Source organism: Artibeus jamaicensis, unplaced genomic scaffold (assembly GCF_021234435.1).
Source record: "Artibeus jamaicensis isolate MK-2021 breed Jamaican fruit bat unplaced genomic scaffold, CSHL_Jam_final scaffold_612, whole genome shotgun sequence".
Taxonomy (NCBI): domain Eukaryota; kingdom Metazoa; phylum Chordata; class Mammalia; order Chiroptera; family Phyllostomidae; genus Artibeus; species Artibeus jamaicensis.
In genome coordinates this window covers 528,674-550,192 of record NW_026522049.1, presented here as the reverse complement: position 1 = coordinate 550,192, position 21,519 = coordinate 528,674, and the positions used below count along the sequence as shown (strand labels likewise).

Here is a 21,519-nt window from a genome sequence, read left to right as displayed (position 1 = left end):
TGAAAACTTTGACCTTGGAGTCCTGCGAGGCTGCACGTGAATGACCATGAGAATAACACAGGTGAGAGTCTACAAGCCTGCACGAGGAGAGAGCAACTTCAGCATGAAAGAAGGAGTGGGAGAAATCACAACTGGGATGAAAGAACGTTGAACTTCAGGGACTTGAATGGAGACTAATTTCGAGGGATGGCATATTTCACAGGATCCCAATCCAATATCTCCTGTAGGGCTGCTCTCAAAGGCCACCTCTTTTACGAAGACGTCCCTGTTGAATGTCTCCTGTCCTTTCCTCCAGTTGCCCGGTACCTCACCTGTTCCAGCACTTATTTCTTTGGTTTTGTCTTGGTTATGACTGGGTGATTTCCTGCTTATCTCCTCTTCTACATTACAAACTTCTTGTTTCAGTCAACTTCCTGTCTGTAGCTGGAAGCCCATCCTTGGGACACAGACAGCATCAGTGACCACTGAGTGAATACCATGTACCAGCGTGAGCGCCCTCTGTTAAAGAGACCGCAGGGAAATTGCGAGAGAGCTGAGGCCGTCTCACTGAAACCTCAGGAAAGCTGAGGGGACCACTCCCTGTCTGAGGTGTGCCCACATGAGCACGGGGCCACCTACGCCCAGATGACCACAGGGCTCCCCACCAGGCACAGGAAGCGGAGCCCATCCTGCTGAAGCCACCCAGTGACTCATTGTTCTGCTGCAGCCAACTCAGCCAGAAACTGTTCTAAGGTAAAATCTTCACAAGTTTGGACTCTGGCTTATAATCAACCCCCTATCCTTGATTTTAGCTTCAGTGACCAGCTAAATCATTTCTCGGTTGCCTTGGTATCGGACTTCCAGACCAAGGTGCGAACGCCCGGAGATTGTATGAATTTGTGGTCAAAAAGCTCAGGAGCCCATTCCGGCTTCCCTGGTCACTCTCCATGGAACACGTGGCCAGTCACACTCCTGAGTCCCGATTTCTCTGTGTGTTTGTTGCACAATGTTCATATTTCCATTATTCAAACACTTACTTGGTTTCAACTGCGTGCCAGGCAGTTTGCTGGCTCTAACAGGAATAAAGTGTCAAGGAATGTATAGAGGTGAAGGCAGTGTGAACACCCCAAAGACCAGAAAGCGTGGAAATAGGAAGGCAAGCAGTCCTTTTTTTTTTTTTTGGAATGGGTGGGGGGAACGGGAGTGGGAGGAATACTTTGTCTCCATTGAGAGAAGAAGGTGTTGGCATTTGGGGGTCATGGTGGCAAGAGCGGGACTTGTTCTGTTCTTGTTCTGGCTTCCATCCTGACAGCATCCTGGTGAGAGCAGCAGTTCCGTGTGCAGTATTCAGTCCCCCTGAGACCCGGCCTCGCATGTCTGGAGATGTCAGCCCAGCTGCCCGGAATGCCAGTTCCCTCTCCTCCTTCCCACTGGTCCGTCTCCCTTACGCAGCCCCTACCACCCTGCAGGCTGACGGGAACTATGGTCTGTGGCCCCAGCACCCCAAGCAGAGTCTAGAAGGGTAAGTTCAAAACAGAAACAACAGCCTAAGAACCGGCACAGAACTTAGAAATAAAGGTGTTCTGCGTTCTTGGGTGCACATTACTGCCTGCGACGGAAACATTGTGGTTATTCCCTTTGTGTCTTCTCCTCTCGGACTATTCTCTCTTCCTAGGCGATCTCCTCCATGGCTTCAAGCACGGTCTCTAGGATATTACCCCATATTTCTATTTGCAAGGCAGGCCAGCCTCTGCACAGCAGGCCTATATACCCAACTATACCTTCTCCCCTCGTCTCCCAGGCTCGTACATTAAACGTGTCCAAACTGGCTCCTTCCCCAGAGCCGGCTCCTCCCCTGGTTTACTCCCATTTTGTACCACATTCTGTAGGCCTGCCTCCTCAGTGTCTTTGGACGTCTGCCTCACTGCCGACCACGTCACTCTGCCCGCCGTGGTCGAAGATGCTGCCTCCTCCCTCCTGAGCCATTGCAACAGCCTCCAAAGCAGGGCTGTCCAACCTTTAGGTGTCTCTGGGCCACACTGGAAGAAGGGGGGTTGTCTTGGGCCACACGTGGACTGCATTGTGACATGTAATCACAAAAACATCTCATAACGTTTCCAGTAAATTTATGATTTTGTGGTGAGCCACAATCATAGCCATCCTGGGCCACATGTGGTCTGTGGGCTACAGGTTGTACATTCCTGCTCCAATTCCTTGTGTCCCTTTTTGTTCCCTTCCAGTGCTGTCTTCTCCGTGGTTTTAAAATATGACTATAACATGTGTGTGTTTGAAACCCTTCACTGGGTTCTCAGGGTTCCAAGGATCAAGTCTCACATCGTGACTGTGGCTGGCGGGGCTCTGAGTGATCCTTCTCCTTTCTGATCATGGAAACGCCAGCGGCGGTCTGTTTTCCATGATTCCAAAGCTCCAAACCTGTCTTGTCTCCGGACCTACGGTGAATGCATGAAGCAGCGAGTGAGAAGACGAGGTTGGGCGCATTCAGCGGGGTATGTCCATAGACACAGCAAGTGATAAGAAAGTGACTTTTTAAGAGGCCGCACTGTAGAGTCAAAAATTATGTTGGGCTAACCAACAACCGGGGTTCTAACGCCAATTTCATCATTTCTGAAATAATGCCTGTCACGGAGCTTCAGTGTCTGCTCCTTAATGTAGGTAGTGTCCCGACACGTCCTCAGTGTCCAAGTGCAGGGCGTCCTACGTTCCGCGCTGACTCCAGTTCCAGCAGAAAGAGCGACGCCTGCCCCAGGCTCCCGGATTCATCCGCCTGCGTCCTGCCAGCCTCCCCACCTCTGGTTTGATCGCAGAGTACACACCCTGTCATCACCGCCAAACCAGCAGCTGACAGGTCTGCTCCGGAGGTTAAGAAATAAGAGAAGTGAAGATGGTCTATGGTTCTAGCACAGACAGGAACAGGTCCTCCTGAAGCACCTTCCCTTTGGGGCCTTTGGAATCAGAGAGGCAATGCCACGCAAGCGCCCAGAGCTGCGGGCGTCACAGGACGGGGCTGAGTGTGGACGGACGGGACTGCGAGCCCTCGGCCCATTGCCCACAGGCTCCAGGATGGGTCTGGGCCCGCTCCAGTGTGGGTGCGTCAGGGGTTCTGGGAATTCATGCCAAACAAAATCACTTCTCTACAACAGGAAGGCCCGAATCACACACACGGACCAGCTGTCTGGTTTCCCCACCCTGCTCCTGGACCCTAAGCCTTCCCTTCTCCCCGCTGCACCACAGGGGCTAGCGTGCCCTCAGCACAAGGGGTGCCCTCTCCAGCCAGAAAGGCCCGGCTGCGCCCCGCCCTGGGCTGCCCTCACTGACAAGCCCTGCCGTCCGGGGTCTGCCGGGCTTCTCGGGGGCAGCACATGAACACCCAGAACTGAGAAGCGTTTGCTCCTGGAGATGCTACGTCCCGGTCGGATCGTCCTACTACCCATGGGAGTCAGGCCAGCAAGGACTCTCCTCCCACATGTAGGAAGCTGAGGAGGAAATGTGTGAAAAAGATCACCCTGCAAACAAAAATATCACATTTCCACCAAACCCGAGCTATAATAGGCATCCTCAGAGAGTCGTGCTTAGCTGGTCACACCCCCAGCACTGACCAACCTGCCAGCTTGCTCAGCCTAGGGTAGACCAGCTGCATTAAGACTGTGCACTTTGGCCCTGGCCAGTGTAGCTCAGTGGATTGAGCGCCGGCCCGCAGATGAAAGGGTCACAGGTTCAATTCCCAGTCAGGGAGTACGCCTGGGTCGCGGGCCAGGTCTCTGGTGGGAGGTGCATGAGAGGCAACCACCCACTGATGTTTCTCTCCCTCTTTCTCCTTCCCCTCCCCTCTCTCTAAAAATAAATAAATAAAATCTAAAACAGAAGAAGACTGTGTGCTTTTTCTAAGCAAAGAGCTAGTCCACATCCAACGCTTGAAGCCCTGGGTTTGGGGGCTTTGGAAGCTGTTTTCTTCCAGATTCGTTTGCTTTTCCTAATTTATGCAAAGGCCCTGCATGAGCTAGTGCTGGCTCCTGCGTCACAGGACAGATCCAGAGAGGAGCAACTGTCTCAGGAAGAGGCACAGTTTGCATTGTGCCTTTGGCCTTCTCCTTTCCTGAACGCTGCGCAAAACGTTGCCTCATTCATCCAATGCGGTGTCTGCTCGTTTACTCAGTACAGACGTATTGCCCATTGCTTCCGTGTTGGGCAAAGCACTACCTTGGGCTGTAACAGAAAACATTGCCCAAGAGATAACACTGTCATTAGGACAGTGAAAGGAGGAGGCTCCTTAACAAAGTAATAATCTATAAAGGTGCCATGTTGGAGAAGCATAGGAACGGCAAAGTGACCCAGAGCAGCCAGGCTGCCACCACTCCTGGGCCTAAAGAGAGGAAAGAGGGCGAGATTGCTGGGACGTGGGGTGAGCGGCAATGAGGCGGTCGAGTTACTCAAAGTGCGAGATCTGTACCTCCGCAGGTCCAACTCCGTTACCATCCGAGAGGAGATACGGTGGTGCCTGGAAAATTTTATGGCAATTTGACATGGCCGTCACATCAAGGGGTGTGGTCAGTGTCAGCGAATGAAGTTGGAAGTTTAGGTTTTGTGTGGAAGTAGGTTCTCATGAGGCAGCAGGAATGACAGGAAAACATCTGGGGAACTAATTCAGGTTAAGAAGCTCTCACACCAGATTGTACATTAATATGCTTCTTCCTTCACTGAGAAAGTCATGCTCCTCTCCTCCCACAGAGGGAGGAAGGAAGGAAGAGAGGAAGGAAGGAAGGAGGAAAAGTCAGCCAGCTAAACTTTTGTATGTTATGTGACATAGTAAAAAGTGTGAATTTGTTAAAGGCTAGCAATGTATTCAATGGAGATTATTTTCTCTACCCTGTGAGAATACAGAAGCTGATCATAAACAAGTAGAATGATACACTGAAGAGTGATGGTTGTCATCTTTGGGGAAAGTTCTATCAGGAATGTTTGAACTACAGCATGAAGTCTCAGTGTTTCTGCAAAATAAGACAGCCGTCTGGGCCCTGGGTGCGTAGGTCAGTTGGTTAGAGCATCATCCTGACACACAAAGGTTATGGGTTCGATCCCCAGTCAGGGCACATACAAGAATCAGCCAATGAAAGCATCAATAAGTGGAACAACAAATCGATGTCTCTCTCTCAAATCAATAAAGAAAAATAATTTAAAAACAAAAACAGAAGACAGTAAGCACTGAGGAGGATGTGGAGAAACAGGAATCTTTATATACGGCTGGTGGGAATGCAAACTGGGGCAGAAATGATCTCAGTACAACAGTCGGTGCTGAGGACTCGGTCTGTGTGAACCCCTTCATGGATGAGGAAGCTGGGGCACAGAGGTCAGGGAGTACCTGGAGGTCACAGTGCTAATAAGTAAAGAGAGCTGGGGTTTGAACCCAGCAGTCTGGCTGCAGCATCTGTGCTCGGAGGCAGGTTTTGGGCCCCAGCAAGCCAGAGGAGGGCCTCCGGGGGGCTGGGGGGCAAGCCAGCCCCTGCTTTCCCACCGCTCCCTCTCTGGAGAGACCAGACACCAGGAAACGTGGTTACTCGTCTCTTCAGACTGGCCAGTCCTCATGCCTTGCCTGTCCTTGCCCACACTCCTAAGGTGCCCAGACCAAACGTTGCGCTAGGTGACCTTCCTCATTTCCAGTTTGCATCTTGGCTTACGATGGGATGGCAAGACCACGAGAGATGGCAGACCCAGGGTCAAGTCCAAGCCCGACCCCGCTAGTTACCCTTGGATTTTTGCACAATCCGAAACCACTGTGTTGCCTTGGCCACCTAGCCTCCATTCTGGACGTTGCAATGATTGATAACTGCGGGATGTTAGTACGGGTGCCTGACTGAGGCCCTTTGCTTTCCTAGCCGATCACTGTTGCTTACAGGGCCTCCCTCACCTGCAGACCCAGGCTGGTTCTCGGTTCCTGTCAGTGGTGTGTGCGTGTGCGCACGCGCACCTCCCCAGGGAACGGGGCCCTGCAGAGTTCAGGCTGATTATTAGCTCATGGTCTGTCAGCAAAATATGTTAACAAAGGAAAGCAATTTGCTGTTATGTGTCTTGCAGTGACGTCACGGTGCTCATGTTTTCCAGAGTTCATTAGTTTTTATGTGTCCTCGGTTAATATCTAGCTCAATGGCATTTGTGAGTGGAATGCTCCCAAACAGAAAGTCACCCTCTTAAAATATAATTGAACATGTGTGCCCATTAATTTTGTGTTGCTGACACTGGATGTTATAATGGCTCAGGGCCAGGAACCCGGAGCTGGACTGCCTGGGTTGAAGTCCTGACTCCACCATTTTGCTGGCGGTAAAATATTTAACAGCTTTAAGCCTCGGTTTCTTTCCTTTCCTTTCTTTTTTTAAATCCTCACACAAAGATATGTTTGTTGATTTTAGAGATAGAGGAAGGGATAGGGAAAGACAGACAGAGAGAGAGAGAGAGAGACATCAATCAGTTGCCTCTCCCATACACTCCCCCGCCAGGGATTGAACCTGCAACCTTTTGGTGTGAGGGATGACGCTCCAACAAACTCAGCCACTTGGCCACGGTAAAGCCTTAGCTTCTTGGTCTGAAAGATAGAAATCACTGGATGAGGTGGTCTATGTGAAAACTTTTACTGCGCTGCCTGGCTCAGGCCGTGCCCTCGACCGTTGTTAGCTACGGTAACTATCGTGCCCACTGCTCGTGCACTGAGGGTGGGGGAGAGCACCTAAGCCGTGCTCTGGAGCACCCTCGGGGGGAAGTGTATGCACCCTGGGGCTCAGCTCTGGGCCCTCATGGTAGTGTGTGAGGCTCTTGACCCCGGAGGCCCTGGCAGTATCGGGTTTACTTCACCGTGGAGCCATCGCTTCTACTGAGCTATGACAGGGATGTGCTGCCCTGTCTTTGGGCCACCAGCAGGCGCCTAGACCTGTCTCTGTCAAGAAGCCACCGCTGGCTGGCCCGAGCGATCCAACTTGGAGGAGAATGAGAAATGGTGGTGAGAGAAAAGGATAATATACAGCCAGGGTAGGGGTCACAGAAAATCAGGAAGAGGAAAGAGGGGACAGGGTCCTGCCAGGACAAAGCCACTCACTCTCTGCCTGCAGGTGGCTCCGTGGAAAGGCAACTAGGCCGGGCCCCAGGCCGCAGATCTTAAGGCGGAGAAAGTGGAAGAAAATGGGGCGCCCATCTGGCTGGGAGAGGGGGCTGGGGGACACGGTGGCCATCCCCTGCTTGCTGAGACTTCCTGAAACTGGGGAGAAGGTTAGGCCCAGATCAGGAGGGCTCAGGTCGGACCTCGGCCCACCCACACCCCGTCTCCTCAGAGCCTCTTTGATCACCAACAATAGAGCGACTCTTCAGAAAGCCAGGCCGACTCACAACGGTGTGGCCAGGGCAGGCCTCGCTGCCCTTGACCATGACTGAGGGTGATGCCTGGCCCTGGAGCACACCCCCAGGCACAGCCTGTTGGAGGAGGTGCCCCAGCAGCTGCTTTATGAGTATGTGGAAAGAAAATGAGTTCTCTGCAGCTTTACTAACTTCCTTCCCCTCCAAAATGAAGGGGCTGTGAGTTCTGTTCGCTCTATGAAAAAGGTGGACCTCTGCTCGACTTGTGAGAACATCTGGAGGAAGATTTGTGGGGAGGAAAGCTGGCCAAAGCCTGCAGAGATCTCCCCCTTCCTGGAGCCGCAGCTTTGGGGTCCGGGCTGAGCCGCTCTCCAGCCATGGGGCTGCCAGGAAGCTGCCTGAGGAGGCCGAGGCCGGGCTTCCTCACCTGGGAATGGAGGGGATATGCCTGAAGCACCAACCCTGAGGCATGCTGACAGGTGAGGGTGAGAGGCAAATAACACGGACGTGCTTAGTGCAGTGTCAGGCAGGGGGTAGGTGCTGCATGGATGCCGGCCCAATGAACTTGAGAGTGTTATAGGGGAAGGTCCAGCCCAAGGACAGAAGCATTTGATAAGATGTCTATGCTGCTATGTCTTAGAGGTCAAACCTTCCCCCTCCGCACCCCAAACCCTTGGCACTTTTCTGGGGCCCTTCATCCTACCCGCTCTCGTTTGGGGTAGGAGGGGTCGCCCTGGGGCTGAGCAGGCCCACCACTTCTGCAGCCCTGGCTGCTGCGAGAGCCCACTGCTCCTTGTGCCGGCCACACAGAGGCCGCTGACATCACATGACTCCAGGAAGCCAGAGAGAAAGGAAACCGTTCCCGTTGCACCACAATCTACCCCTCTGCCGTCCAGCCCACGGGCAGCAGGCTCTCCTGCTGGGTGCGGGGCTGTCAGGAACCCTCCTGAACACAGCCCTCATTTCCACAGGCAGGAACTCCTCTTGGGTGTCAGCTCAACCCTGTCAGGCAGAGCCGAACTCTCCCAAGGGGTCATCCCCACCTGCAGTCCTAGAGAGCGGAGCACAGACACCTCAGGAACCTGCACCCTCCCCTGTGGTTGCACAGCAGACAAAAGAAGGAACTCCAGCCATAAACCAGATTCCATAGCAACGGGAAAAAGCCATTCTCAGAAGTATGTTTACTGTATATAACTTGGAAAGCAGCTACAAAGGAAATAGGTATGTAAACTTTAGATTTACATAAGGGTAAAACAAAACTGTATCAGAAACAACTCAAAGGGGGCCCCAGCCAGGTTGCTCAGTTGGTCAGAGCATCATCCCAATACACCAAGGTCGCAGGTTCGATCCCTGGTCAGCGCACACACAAGAAGCAACTAATGAATGTGTCAATAACAGGGATAAATCAATGTTTCTCTCTCTCTCTCTAAAAGCCAGTCAATAAAAAAATTTAAGATGTTATTTATTTATCTTCAGAGAGAGGGGAAGGAAGGGGGAAAGACAGGGAGAGAAACATCAGTGTAAGAAACATCAGTGGCTGCCTCTTGCACGCGCCCTAGGGAGGACCCGGCCTGCAACCCAGGCATGTGCCCTGACTGGGAATCGAACCAGAGACCTTTTGGTTCACAGGCCTGCACTCAATCCACTGAGCCACACCAGCCAGGGCTAAAAGTCAGTAAATAAATTAAAAAAAAAAAAAAAAACACCTCAAATGGAACGGATATTTGAGCAACAATGCTCAGCATTATTCACAATAGCCAAAAGGCAGAAGCCACCCCAGTGCCTATTGGTGGGTCGATGGATAACAAGATGTGGTCTTTACAGATGACAGACCTTATTCAGCCTTAAAATGGAATGAAATTCGGGCACAGGCTACAACAGGGACAAACCTCGAGGACATGGTGCTAACCAAACAGGCCCGCCATGAGAAGAAAAATACCGTAGAACAGTCCTGCTTGTTCACAGGGCCCAGAGTGGTGGAGATCTCAGAGACAGACAGTACCGTGGTGGTGGCCGGGGGCTGAGGGAGGCAGAGTAGGGCATTAGCGTTCTATGGGGACAGAGTTTCCGTTTCGCAAGAGACAAAAAGAGCTCTGGACGTCGGTTGAGCAACAGTGAGAATACACTTAACATGACCACACTCTCCACCTAGAAGTGGTTGCAAAGGTGGGGTTCACCCTGTGTGCATTTCACCACCATCAAACAAACAGGCTGAAAGGAAGTCCTCAAGGGAACCAGGGAGAGGAGAGTGTGGACTGTGGGATACATGGGGTGGGGGACTGATGGTTTCCGCCTCCACTGCCCAGGCCCCACAGGGCCCCACAGGCTGACGGAGCCTGTGGTTGCTCAAACAGTCTGTACCCATAGCAAGCTGCGTCCGTGTTCCTGGGAGACAGCCCATGTCTCGTAGAGCGACAGTGTCGCTGAGACACTTCCACCCAAAGAAAAGGCGCTCCCCGCTTGTGCTGGCAATGCAGTCTTCTTGCGGGGCCGTATTCGATTCCCACGGGGTGCACCGGGTTCTGCACACACTGCTCAAGTCAGAGACCCCAAAACAAGACCCTTGGGTTCAAATGGCAGCTGAGGGCCCATGAGCAAGTCACAGGCCCCCTCTGCTCCTATATCACTTACTTCTCAAGCTATTTATAAGGCTGGAGATAAGGTACATAAAGTGCCTACTCTGTGCCCAGCACATAGTAGGAGCTCACGCTCCCTTTCTTCCTCACTATCCAACTGGATTTGGTAACCCTGGGGGAAAACAGACATGGGGGTGATGATACCAGGAAGGCTCCAGCCATATGCCCCACAAGCCTACCCATTCAAGTCTGGATTGGGCCTCAGCTTCCCGTTTACTAAGCAAGGCAGGACCGAGGTGGGCAGGAAGAGAGGAGCTTGGTTTAGTTGGCCCCAGCTGGGCCAGTGTGGCTCCATAAGTCAGGCTTCACTACCTGGTTCCAGCCCACCCCACACCCCTAGAGCATCCAGCTTTAGGCACTCTGTATGTCTTTGGCCAAGTTCAAGGCTGTCGGGAAAAGGGAGAGGCATTTCCCCAGACAGCCTGTAGGTGGCACCAGAGCCACGTGGAGCTGAGCTTGCTTTTCCTGGTGGAAGCCGGGCCAGGCAGGGGGCCTCTCCAAGCCTATGGGGAGGGTCTTCTGGCTGATTTCTTCTTTGGTAGGATAATCATGTGACTTTTCAGTCAAAATCAGACCCTTCCAGATGCTTTCCAGAGGGTGACGGGCACTGTTCATACTCACGTGAGGGCAACAGGCGACAACTCGCCTGTCCCTGGTCCACCAGAACCTATTGTCCCCTTACCCTCAGGTCATTTTTCTTCATCGTTTCCATCCTTCCCTTTAATGTTTTTAGAAAACATACACTGTTCTCTGTCCCCGAGCACTGCTGTCTTCGAAGCTGACGTGGTAATGGGATGTTTTAGACCTCACCCCTTCCATTTAACTGAAGCCTGAACAGAGTCTGGGAGCACCCACTGCAGTGTCGGGGGTCATCTCAGGGACGCCATCCCGTGAGGAAAGAGTTAAAGGTGTCAGGGGTAGAATAGCGACCTCATCTCGACTTTGTGCCTCTCGGAGCCTGCTTTGCTGAGCCTATCCCTGGGACTTGGTTCCGAGTGCCTGTGTCCTGTATCTCCCTGAACCGAAGCCTGAACCAGCCAAGTCTCCTTCCCACAGCTTCCTCAGCCCGCCTTGTCCCTGTGGCACTTTTTCCTCACAAAGCTGATGGAAAATTAAGGGACCCTGAAACACTTCCTTGCGTCATCAGCTTAGGGATACTTGTCACTTGGACAACATAATAGAATGTTTATAGTCTAAAATGCTGAGGCCTCCCAGCGCTTACTTACCACAGGCTGTGTTCTCACCCCACCTGCACAGAAAAGGGCGGCAGAGCAAACCCCCGGCACACACACCTCAGCCCCGTCCTTTTGCCTGGTCTGTACTGTGAATGAGGGAACATGGAGAAAAGAAAAAAAGGAAAAGAAAAAAAAATGTTGAAATAACAAGAGTAACCCCTAATAAAGCAGTTGTTATCGTTCAAAGTGCTTTATATATTATTTAATCCTTAAAACAACTCTGGGGTGTAGGTGCTATTACGGTCACCCACTTCCCAGATGGGGAAGTTGAGACACAGACAGGCCCAGTAGCGGGCCCAAGGTGGTGCAGGCAGGACTTGAACCCGACTGCTGCGGGTCACCGCAGTTCACCACCACACCACACAGGACAGCGTGACACTGTCTGGCATTGAAGTATTTCCTCCTATTAGCTTGGTGGCCTTTTCTGAATAATTTAAATCTTATAAATTTGCTTCAAAGAGTACAACTAAATTAAAGCGGAAGATCAGATCTAGAATGGGTGGCATTCATGAATAAATTACAAGACTCTCTGGTTTTAAATCATAATTATTTGCTTATCTTGTGACTTTTGCCGGACTATAATGTGCCGGGGAGATGGGTTCGGTGACAGGCACGATGTGTCATCAAGTCTCATCACACTTTCTGTCGTCATGTGGGAGGCTGGATGCAAGTGCGGGGAGTCTTAACTGGTTGAGACAGAGTCAGATGCCCCTCACAGCAGAGTGGGTTCCAGACAAGCGGGTTTTCCCCTCAGTTCTGTTGCACAGGATCCTGTGAGCTTTCACCATGAACAGAGGGAGGGGCTAGGCAGTTTTCTCATAAAAATTGCCCGGCTTATAGATCAAATTAAGTTCCAGTTTTCAGCCCTGGCCAGGTAGCTCAGTTGGTTAGAGCATTGTCCCAATATACCAAGGTTGTAGGTTCAATCCCCGGTGAGGGCACATAGAAGAAATAACAAGTGAATACATTAATAAGTGGAACAAAAGATCAATGTTCCTCTCTCTGTCCTCTCTTTCTTTCTCTCTCTCTCTAAAAATTAATCAATCAGTCTGTGAATCAGTAATCTTCAGGAGGTGGGCCTACCGTTCCAATGGGCTCTGCTCTGGGGGTGGGGAGGGGTCCTTCTCGTCCCTGACTCCTCCCCCACTGCGCTCCACACTGCAGCTCCCGGAATGGGGTGGGCAGGTGGTAACAGCCCCTGTGAACAGCCTGAAACCTGCACTCTGGGCCCTGTGTCCCCTCCCCACCCATCACTGACACCAGATGCACCCCCAAATGTCCCTTTGTCACAGAACCCTCACCTTACAAGAAATGTCTCCAACTCCAGTACCTGCTGTTCCAGCTCATGGATCGGCTTCCTGGGGAAAGGCCTGGCCCATGGGAAGCACTACATACATGTTAACTGGGTGGATGGATGGACGCATGAGGGAAGGCCTTCCTGGGGTGGAGCCTAGGCACACATATGGCTGCTGAGGACCAGAGGGCTCCGGTCAAAACCTCCTTGTCACTCAGAAGGTTCCAGGGGCTAAGGGGTGAGGGAGCAGGAGACGGCAAAGTGAGGGGAGGCCCTCCGGGCCTGGGAGGGTCTGAGCGCCTCAGCTGGCACGGGGCAGGAGGGACAAGAGGGCTAAAGGCAGGAACCACCCCAGAGCTGAAGGAGTTGTCACAACACTGAATCGCAGGGGTCAGATTTGCATGGCCCATTGGAAAAAGTGGGAATAGCTTTGGTTGTAAGAAGCGCTTTAGCCGCAAAGATGTTGAGAGACAAATAAATGTGAATGCCCAGTCCAGATTCGCTCCCCCCCAAAAGGGCCCCACGTGCCAGCTGTTATAGGGGACTTCTCCCCACACCGCCCCCAGACCCTGCCCCAGAGGACCCCACCCAGAAGAGGCGAGGTGCCAGGTGCCCCAGGAGCAATTCTGCCATTGAACTCCTCATTCTGACCTGCCCCCCGCCACCCCCTCACAAGGGCCCTGGGGTCACACCATCTCGCCACAAACCTGCACTCAGCCAGCACCAGCTGTGGGGCTGAAAGCACTGGCCTGACCAACAGCCAGCTGAGCAACAAGGGCAAGCGGATGGACCCCCTCAGAGTGAAATGAGGACAGTGATGCATGTCTGTCCCCTGCCGGCCCTCAGAGAATCTGATAAACAGCAAAACGGGAGAAGCACATGGCTCTGTGCAAAACAAAGGATAGCTCTTCCCTTTTACACCCTGAATTTGGCTTCTAAAGGCTGGGAGGAAGCTTCTCGAACAGCCCAGCAGCTACCAGCCCCTCCTGCCCAGCAAATTGAGGTTTACATCTGACCGCATCCCCAGCATTAGCAGCCAGCGTGAAAAAATGAGCCAAGGAAGCACAGCTGCGCTTCCCAACTCCTGGAGGCGTGAAGCCGTCCAGCATGGAGCCAGAGATGGGGCCAGAGCAGCCCAGTGGGGGTCACCTGCCGGTCAGGCCCCATGAGCTCTCTCTCCTCTGGGAGATGAGGGGTTAATAGTTCCTTTGGTCCAAATGTCAAGTTGGAATTAATTTATATAAATGGCAAGTCTGCTCTGTAAGCAAAAAGGAGAGTGTTCATCATCGCAGAAAAGCTGTCTGCATGCCAAGGCGCTGACCTCGTCTAGGAAGCTCGGAATTCTCTTTCCCTTGCAGAGCCCCCAGGGGCCCCTGCCTCTGCAGACCTGGCCCACGGTGGTTCCGGCTCAGCAAAGGCGCATCTCGCCTCCCCAAAGCCTTCCCCACGCTGCCTGCAAGCATCTACGGCTGCAGCTCACGGCCTGCCCTCCTGATGCCTGCTTCCCCTGTGTGTTCTGTCAGCACGCCCGAGAGAAGTGTGACCCAGTCTCTAGTTCCAAAAACATAACCAGGAAAACGGTCCCAGAAGAACCCCAAAGAGAGAAGAATGTGAGGATGGTGCCCCAGTAGCAACTGAGCAGTCCACCTTGATTTGCAGAAAACAGATTCTGAAGGCAAATGTCATGGTCGGAACTCCGACTTCCTCAGCTACTAACAGGGTGGCCTCAGGAAGTCACTTCATCATTGGCTTCAGCAGTTTCGTCTGCCAAATGGGGCTGCCAGTGTTTGCATGATGGGCTTGCTATGAGGACTGACCTAGCCACGTGACTAACTGGCAGGCACATAACTGATGCCCATTTCCGTTAGAACCATTTGGTCCACAAATTGGTTTAAACAGGAGGAATGTGAAAGCTCACAAAATGGCAAAATCTGGCACCCTACGGGCTTCAGACACAGTTTGATCAGGGCGCTAGTTCTGTCTCTGCATAAGTACCTCCTTTCTACCCAGCTTCCTTCATGGTTACAAAATGATTGCAGCCGTTCCAGGCCTCACACCTATCCTCTGCAGCATCCGGAGGAAGAAAACTCCTTTTTCTTTGACAATGCAACTAAAGTACTTAGTCCCCACTGATTATAATGCTTCAGGCCACATCCCCACTTCTGAACCTGTCACTGTGGCTGGGCTATGCTCTCACTGGCTTAGGCCCAGGTGGCTAAGGGTTGAGGTGACACTCAGTGCCTCAGTTCCTCCCAAGGTTGAGACTCACCATGGAGGATCCTGCTTCTTTGTATCTGTGTCCCCAAAGCCGGATACAATGTGTGACACACCAGGAGATGCTCAGGAAGAGCGTGTGTGTTGAATGGATGACCACTGAATGAGGTTTATAAAATCTGAGTGGGGTGAAGAGATTGTGTGGTTATGACATCCACCCTTCTCTGAATCAGCTGCCCATTTTGTGGTAATTCCCCAGATTTCTCATCCATGAAAGTCCAGATGATGAAGGCTGAACCTCACCTTTCCCCAGAGACACTAGCTCCTCCCAGTAACACTAGCAAAGCCTGAATAAGCCCCTGCCAGGGCCTGAGGGGCATCTTTACACAGCTCCCTCTAGCAGAGAGCGGGCACATCAAAAATCCAGTTCCATTTTTAATCCTTTGACCCACTAAAGAATATTTGACTTACCTGTAAATAGTTTTTATTTGTTTAATGGAAATGAGGAGGAAATTGAGGGGAGGGCTTTTTAAAATCTGAGTGGGTGGGGGAGGGACATACTCTATAGTTGCAGTGGCCGCCGGTTGGGTCCCTCCTGAACAGCAGGGCTCTACCCTGCAGGGGTCCCCAGTCCCAGGCCAGGCTGAGCACCCAGCACAGAGGCTAGGGGGTGAGCTGAGACAGATCACATGGCAAGACAGGGGAATGGGAGCCCACTCAACAGTGCCCTGAACTCTGTGGGGGTACCTCAAACCCACCATGTCCAAATATGAACTCAGTATCTCGCTGCTCCCCGTTCCCCATCTCCAATCTGTAACCCCCTTTAACCCCCCCAGTCCTACCTGCCAAGGTCACCAACACCTACTGGCTCCACTTTTGCTGCAGTTCCGACCTCCCTGCTCTCATTCCTCAGCCCTTGGCCCTGAACTGCTCCCTTGGGTTCCTATCTCAGGCCCCACCTTCGTGGGCACAGACCAGACCCTGCTCTTCGCTGCCTCAAACGTCTCCAGCAGCTCCCTGCTGCATACAGTGAAGTCCCTGCTCTTTACAGGATACCTGAGGCCCTGACCTGTCAGTCTGTTCTCACAGGCCCGAGCACGCACCGCGAGCCTCACTACCCGGAAGAAGCACAGGGAGGCGCTCAGGCTCACTCCCAGGTGGGCCTCAGTGCTGCCTGCTGGTGGGGGGCGTGGGGAGTGTCTCCTGCTGCTGCTGCCGAGCAGGGAAGGGACGCAGCGGCCAGCACACACCAAGCACTTGCATTTGCTTTGCACCAGGCCCTGGTTCAGGAATACACTGGGAGGATCCCATTTAATCCTCACATCTGAGAGAGGTGGTGTTAGCCCCACTCACAGCCGGCACCCGCAAAAGCTGGTCCTGCCTGCACTCGCCAGCTCTGAGTCCATCGCACTTTCTGGGGCACTTTCCTCGGCAAAGAGCGCCCCTCCCCCCATCATGAACCCTCGGGAAACACACTTCCGCTTTATGTAAAAGGCCCTTGAGTCCAGAGCCCTGGCACAGAACACCCCGCCAATGATCACCAGTGCAGGCCATTCCTCACTGCCACCCCTGACCCTCCCCGCCCCTGGCGCCCCTGCTAAATCAGCATCCCCAGGCCCAGCGGCAAGCGGGTCTTTGTGATTTCCTGAATGTCAGGAACACATCTGTCACCCCCCAGCTTCCCACACCTCGCCCCGGGTGCGCCCAGGGAGGCGCTGCGCCATATGGCCAGGGAGCCACTGTGAAGCCTGTTTCAGCTAACTGGCTTCAAAGATGAAAAGCAATTAGGAAGGGGCCCCAGCGAGTCGCAGCCCTGGAAGTACACCCTGCAGCCAGCTCCCTCATCTCTCCCCACCCCACCGGAACTCGGCTCTTTCTAAAGGCCTCCCTGCCCTCCAGGGCCCAGGCCACTGCCTGGCGAGGCAGCTCCGTGACTCATTTACATCCAGACACAGATAACTGACAGGAGCAAGATTTGAGCTGTGGACTCATATTTTCCTCTCCTCCCTGTCCTTCCCCTCCCCACAGCGGGTGGCCAGCTCTGGCCCTCACTGCCCCGGGGGTGAATGAGGTGGAGGTAGAACCAACCCTCTCACCTCCACTTCCTGCTGCCCCATCCACAGAGGACAGGCTGCCTCCCCTCACCCACTGCCACCTCCACACCGACCCCAGGACAAGGCACACGGGCTGCCCAGCACAGGGGGCTTCAGACACAGGAATGTTGCCTTTAAGAAGAGATGCACCAAGGGGCAGGGAGGTGCCCTGAGGGGGCACACGCCAGGACTGCCCCCCCCCTCGTGTTAAGCCCTTGGCATCCATCTCTCTGACCTCCAGCCCCGCTTCACAGAGGGGTCAGAGCCACAGGACCTGCCCCCCAGCGACCAAGGGCCAGCGCTGGAGCAGGGGCACAGGGCCACCCTCCCTCCCGGAGCGGCTGCACCATCACCTGAACCTTCCCAGTGATGTCAAAGGTACATTTGGGCCCTGCTGGCCCCCAGCAGGGCTTCCCCTGGTTGGAATCCTGGCACTGTCACCGGGGCAGCTGTCACAGTGGCCTGCTATCACTGTGCCCACTGCTGAGGGGTGGCAAGGGACCCCCAAGATGACCCAGGAGCCCAGTCCAGGGAGGCAGAGGCCAGGAGGGCGAGAGCAGGGCCATGGATGCCGGCTGCTCAGCTCTCCACCCAGTTTCAGCTCCCATCCGGGGACTGGGCTGGGGGAGACAGGGCTGCAGGGCAAAGCAGCGATTCCTGAGGCGCCTGCCTCCCTCCCCAGAGGGGCTGATGGAGCCGTGAAGGCGCCCGGCCAACGGGAAGCGCACATGCTTTCAGCCCCTTGGTCCAGTCTCCACCCCGGGGGGTCACAGGGTCCTTGCTGTGTGTGTCCCTCCGGTTTCTCCCGAGGTCCCTTGTCATTGGATTTAGGGCCAACCCAGATAACCTACGAGGTTCTGTTTAGTCACAGATTCCAAGACCCCTCCCTTTTCCACACGAGGTCACATTCGGAGGTTTTAGGGGTGAAAAGCGGACTCGCACTCCTGGGAGGCACTGTTCACACCCCCACACATCTGTCACTGGGTTGCCCCCCTCCCCAGACACCCAGCCAGGCGCTGGTACCTGGATCTTTGCAGCAATAAGAGCAGTGTCAACACCAACAGGTGACTCTTAAACTGAGGACCAAGCGCCAAGGACCATGATGTGCCTTCAGCATGCAGTACCCGGTGTCACCGTCACCCAGCCCTGTGAGGTCTGTGCCGTTACCTCCACAGGACAGAGGAGGCAACTGAGGGTCAGCAAGATGCTCTTTCTCTGTGTTTCAGTCTCTGGTTTTTCTACTAGTTGACCACAGCCAGAGAGGGAAGAGTGTGTGTGTGTGTGTGTGTGTGTGTGTGTGTGTGTGTGTGTGTGTGTGAGAGAGAGAGAGAGAGAGAGAGACAAGAGCACATCAAATCCACTGCTAGAGAAGCTGACACCTGTGCAGGAACCAGAGCCCTGTGCGGTCAGAGTTCTCAGGGCCCGGCAGGCTGGCCGGAGCCAGAGCCAGGCCCAGGACTCACTGGGGTGGGCCGTTCGAGGCCCACACCGCACCCAGGACCCGCCCTCTCCAGGCCCACGGCTCAGGCCTTCCACGCCTTGTTTCTGGGAAGCCAGATTGAATTAGCCGCTGCGCCCATCTGCCCAGCCCTGGGCCTAATACCATCTGGCAGCTCATGGACTCATGGCCAGAAATCCAATTTGCCACAGCTTAATTGAGCCCTGGACTCCCGGGGGCACTGGCCCTCAGGCCCTCCTGCCCAGCCAGCAGAAGATTTTCCGGTGATTAGGAGAAGGAGGAAGAAATGGCGGGAGCCAAGTTAATTTCAATTACCCTCATTTTCTCCCCAGAGGGGCAGCACATACCCCTCGCTGAGAGCCCCTCTGCGTCAGCTGCAGTGGACACCGATAGGCATTAAGTATCTGGAGCATTCAGGGTGCCCCCAGCACCCTGCATTTATCTGCTGGCTCTGTTGAGAGCAGGCTGCCCCCCACCTGTTGGCCCTCTGCATTCAGGAGCCCCACCAGACAGGCCGTCCGTGCCCACGCTGCCTCAGACCTGCGTCTCCCTCCGTGGGAGCAAAGCCCGGGCAGCCTCGAGAACAACGCCTGTTGTCCCCACTCCACCCGATGCTCCTGGGAGCTGAGCCAGGGCACCCCCTCCGCCACGATGGCCGCCCGATGGTTGTGGTCTCCTGGGAGGGACCTGATTAGTGGGAGGTGCTGGGCCCAGACTGTGCCCAGAGATGTTTCCAGAAGCATCCCTAGAGCTGCGCATTCCGGACTCAAACACTCAGGCAGAAGTCCTTAGGGAAGATGAAGTCCAACACAGAGAACCAGAGATGCAGGGCCACACGTTCAAGGTCACACAACAAGTCGGAGCCGGAGCACAATAACCAGTCGTACACAGCGGTCCACCTCCCACCCCCCCATGGATGCCTGAAACTGGAGATGGCTCTGAAGATATCCTGGATGCACGATGTTTTTCCCTATACGTACATAACTAGGAGAAAGTTTACTCTGTAAGAGATGAACAACAATAATAAAATAGAAACATTTTAGCCCTGGCTGGTGTGGCTCAGTGGATTGAGCGCCGGCCTGTGAACCAAAGGATTGAGGTTTGATTCCCAGTCAGGGCACATGCCTGGGTTGCAGGCCAGTTCCCAGTGGGGGACACATGAGAGGCAACCACACATTGATGTTTCTCTCCCTCTCTCCTTCCCTTCCCCCGTAAAGATAAACAAATAAAATATTTTTTAAAAAGAAAGAAAAATAAATAAATAATAAGATAGAAACCTTTTCATCATAAACTGTAATGAGAGTCATGTGAAGGTGGTTACTCTGTCTCTTTCTAAACATCTTATTGTATTGTATTCACCTTTTTGCGTAGAGGAAGCCCCTTCCGGCTTCTCTCTGGCCTGTCCGAATGGCAGCATCACCACTCCTGCTCACAGGGCTGTCACTCGGTACAATAAAGGTGACTTGGACACAAGCCCTGAGACAGCGCAGCAGTTGATCCGATCAGGGAAACAGCTTCCAGGCAGGGAGTCTGGAAGGAGGGTCAGTGGCTCATCAGCCTTCCTGCTTGTGGCCTGCTTGTGCGTGTGCATCCCTGTGTGTGTGAGTGGAGGGTGGTGGGGAACTACCTGCTCCCCCTCTGGAACCCACCACACCATGCATGCCGCTAGGGGGCGCTGTGAGCTGCGCCCTCCTCCTCCCCCACCTCCGTCCCTCCCCCCCACCCCAACACACAGGCTCCAAAAACCGCTGGGGACCGGCCCTGAAGAGGGACGCACTGGGCCTCCCGTCCTCGGAGGCCGGAGTGACGACACAGCAGGAGACGAGGAGAGAGGTGTTCACGCTTGGGTCCGGATGCATGCAGGCAGTTTCTGTCCCCGGCACAACCACCGCTGCGACCCCTGCAGACCAGTGTTCTCAGTATGCAGGTCAGATTCTGTCTGCTGGACCAGTTTTTGGAATTCCTGGCGCAGACACATGGGAAGTGTTTAGGCATTTTCCCTACTAAGCAGATGTACTAATTTACAGCCCAGCAGCAGCAGCGTGTGAGGGTCTGTGCATCCAAATTCACGCCTGTCCACTGTCATTTTAAAAACATCCTCTGGTCCTGGCTGGGTGGCTCAGTGGGTTGAAGCATCCTCTCATTAAGCCAAACGGTTTGGTTTGTTCCGTCAGGGCGCTTGCGGTGGTGGCCGGGCGGGCAACTGATCAATATTTCTCTTTCTCTCCCTCTCTCAAATCAATGAAAATAGCCTTCAGTGCAGATTTAAAAAATAATTTAAAAAATCCTTCTGATCTGTGCTGGTTCAGCAAAAACAGGGGCTTCAGTTTCAGTTCTTTTATTACTATGGTTGCTACAGATGGTTTCGAATGTTTCCTGCTTATTTTTCCTTATTTTTAAATCACTTGTCTGTGAGCCCATTGCTGCTGGGCCGATGTCTTTTTCCCATTGATTTGTAATGACAGCGATCCTTCCTCAGACACATACTGAACTCTCCTCATTGGTCATCTGCTCATCAGTTGTGTGTGTGATGTCTCCACGGGCGAACCTTTGTGCTGCCACATTCTCCGCCAGGGTGTCTGCGTTGGTATTAAACTTAGAGAGACCTCCCCACCCCACCCCGTGAACCGGATATCCACATTTTCCTCTGGTTCATCATCTTGGTGCATTATTTATTACATTTTAACTCTGACCTCATTTGGAGTTTATGTTCGTATGTGGTTTGGGAAAGATGAAATCCTTGCTCTTCTCAGCCCCATTTATTCATTTCCTGCCCACTTTGAAAGGCCATGTTTGTCAAATTCTAAACACCGAGTGCACCGGGGATTTCTGCATTTGCCATCACGCCACTTGCTGCGTCTTTTGATGAGGATCAGCCCCCTGTGTTATTCTTTTCTTTCTTTCTTTCAGGACTTGGCTATTCTCTGCCATTCACTGATGATGCTTACAATGAATTTATCAAGCTCAGTGTCACCTTCTTCCCCCAAAACAATTCCTTTGGGATCTTGATTGGAACTTATGGATTCACTTGAGGACACGATACGTTCGTCCCTGGTTCAGGGGCACAGTGCTCCACAACTCTGATGCCCACCTGGAGCGTGTTCACAATGCACCAAAGGCAAAGAAAGGCCGCCAGTCCGCAGGTTCCTGGCCTTGCTGCAGGGCCCAGCCTCTCCCTCCCCTGCCCACCAGCCTTGACAGGTCCATTAGGAGGAGGCCATCCCTCTGACTTCATTCCCCCTGTGCCCTGCAG

General features: G+C 53.5%; 1 non-coding gene across 1 annotated transcript; it reads left to right on the top strand.

Moving 5' to 3' along the window:
• Positions 1-11,176: 11,176 nt before the first annotated feature.
• LOC119057272 (small nucleolar RNA SNORA51) lies at positions 11,177-11,312 on the top strand. The gene has a single exon (XR_005084048.2). It is a non-coding gene; the product is annotated as a small nucleolar RNA SNORA51 (small nucleolar RNA).
• The last annotated feature ends 10,207 nt before the right edge of the window (positions 11,313-21,519 follow it).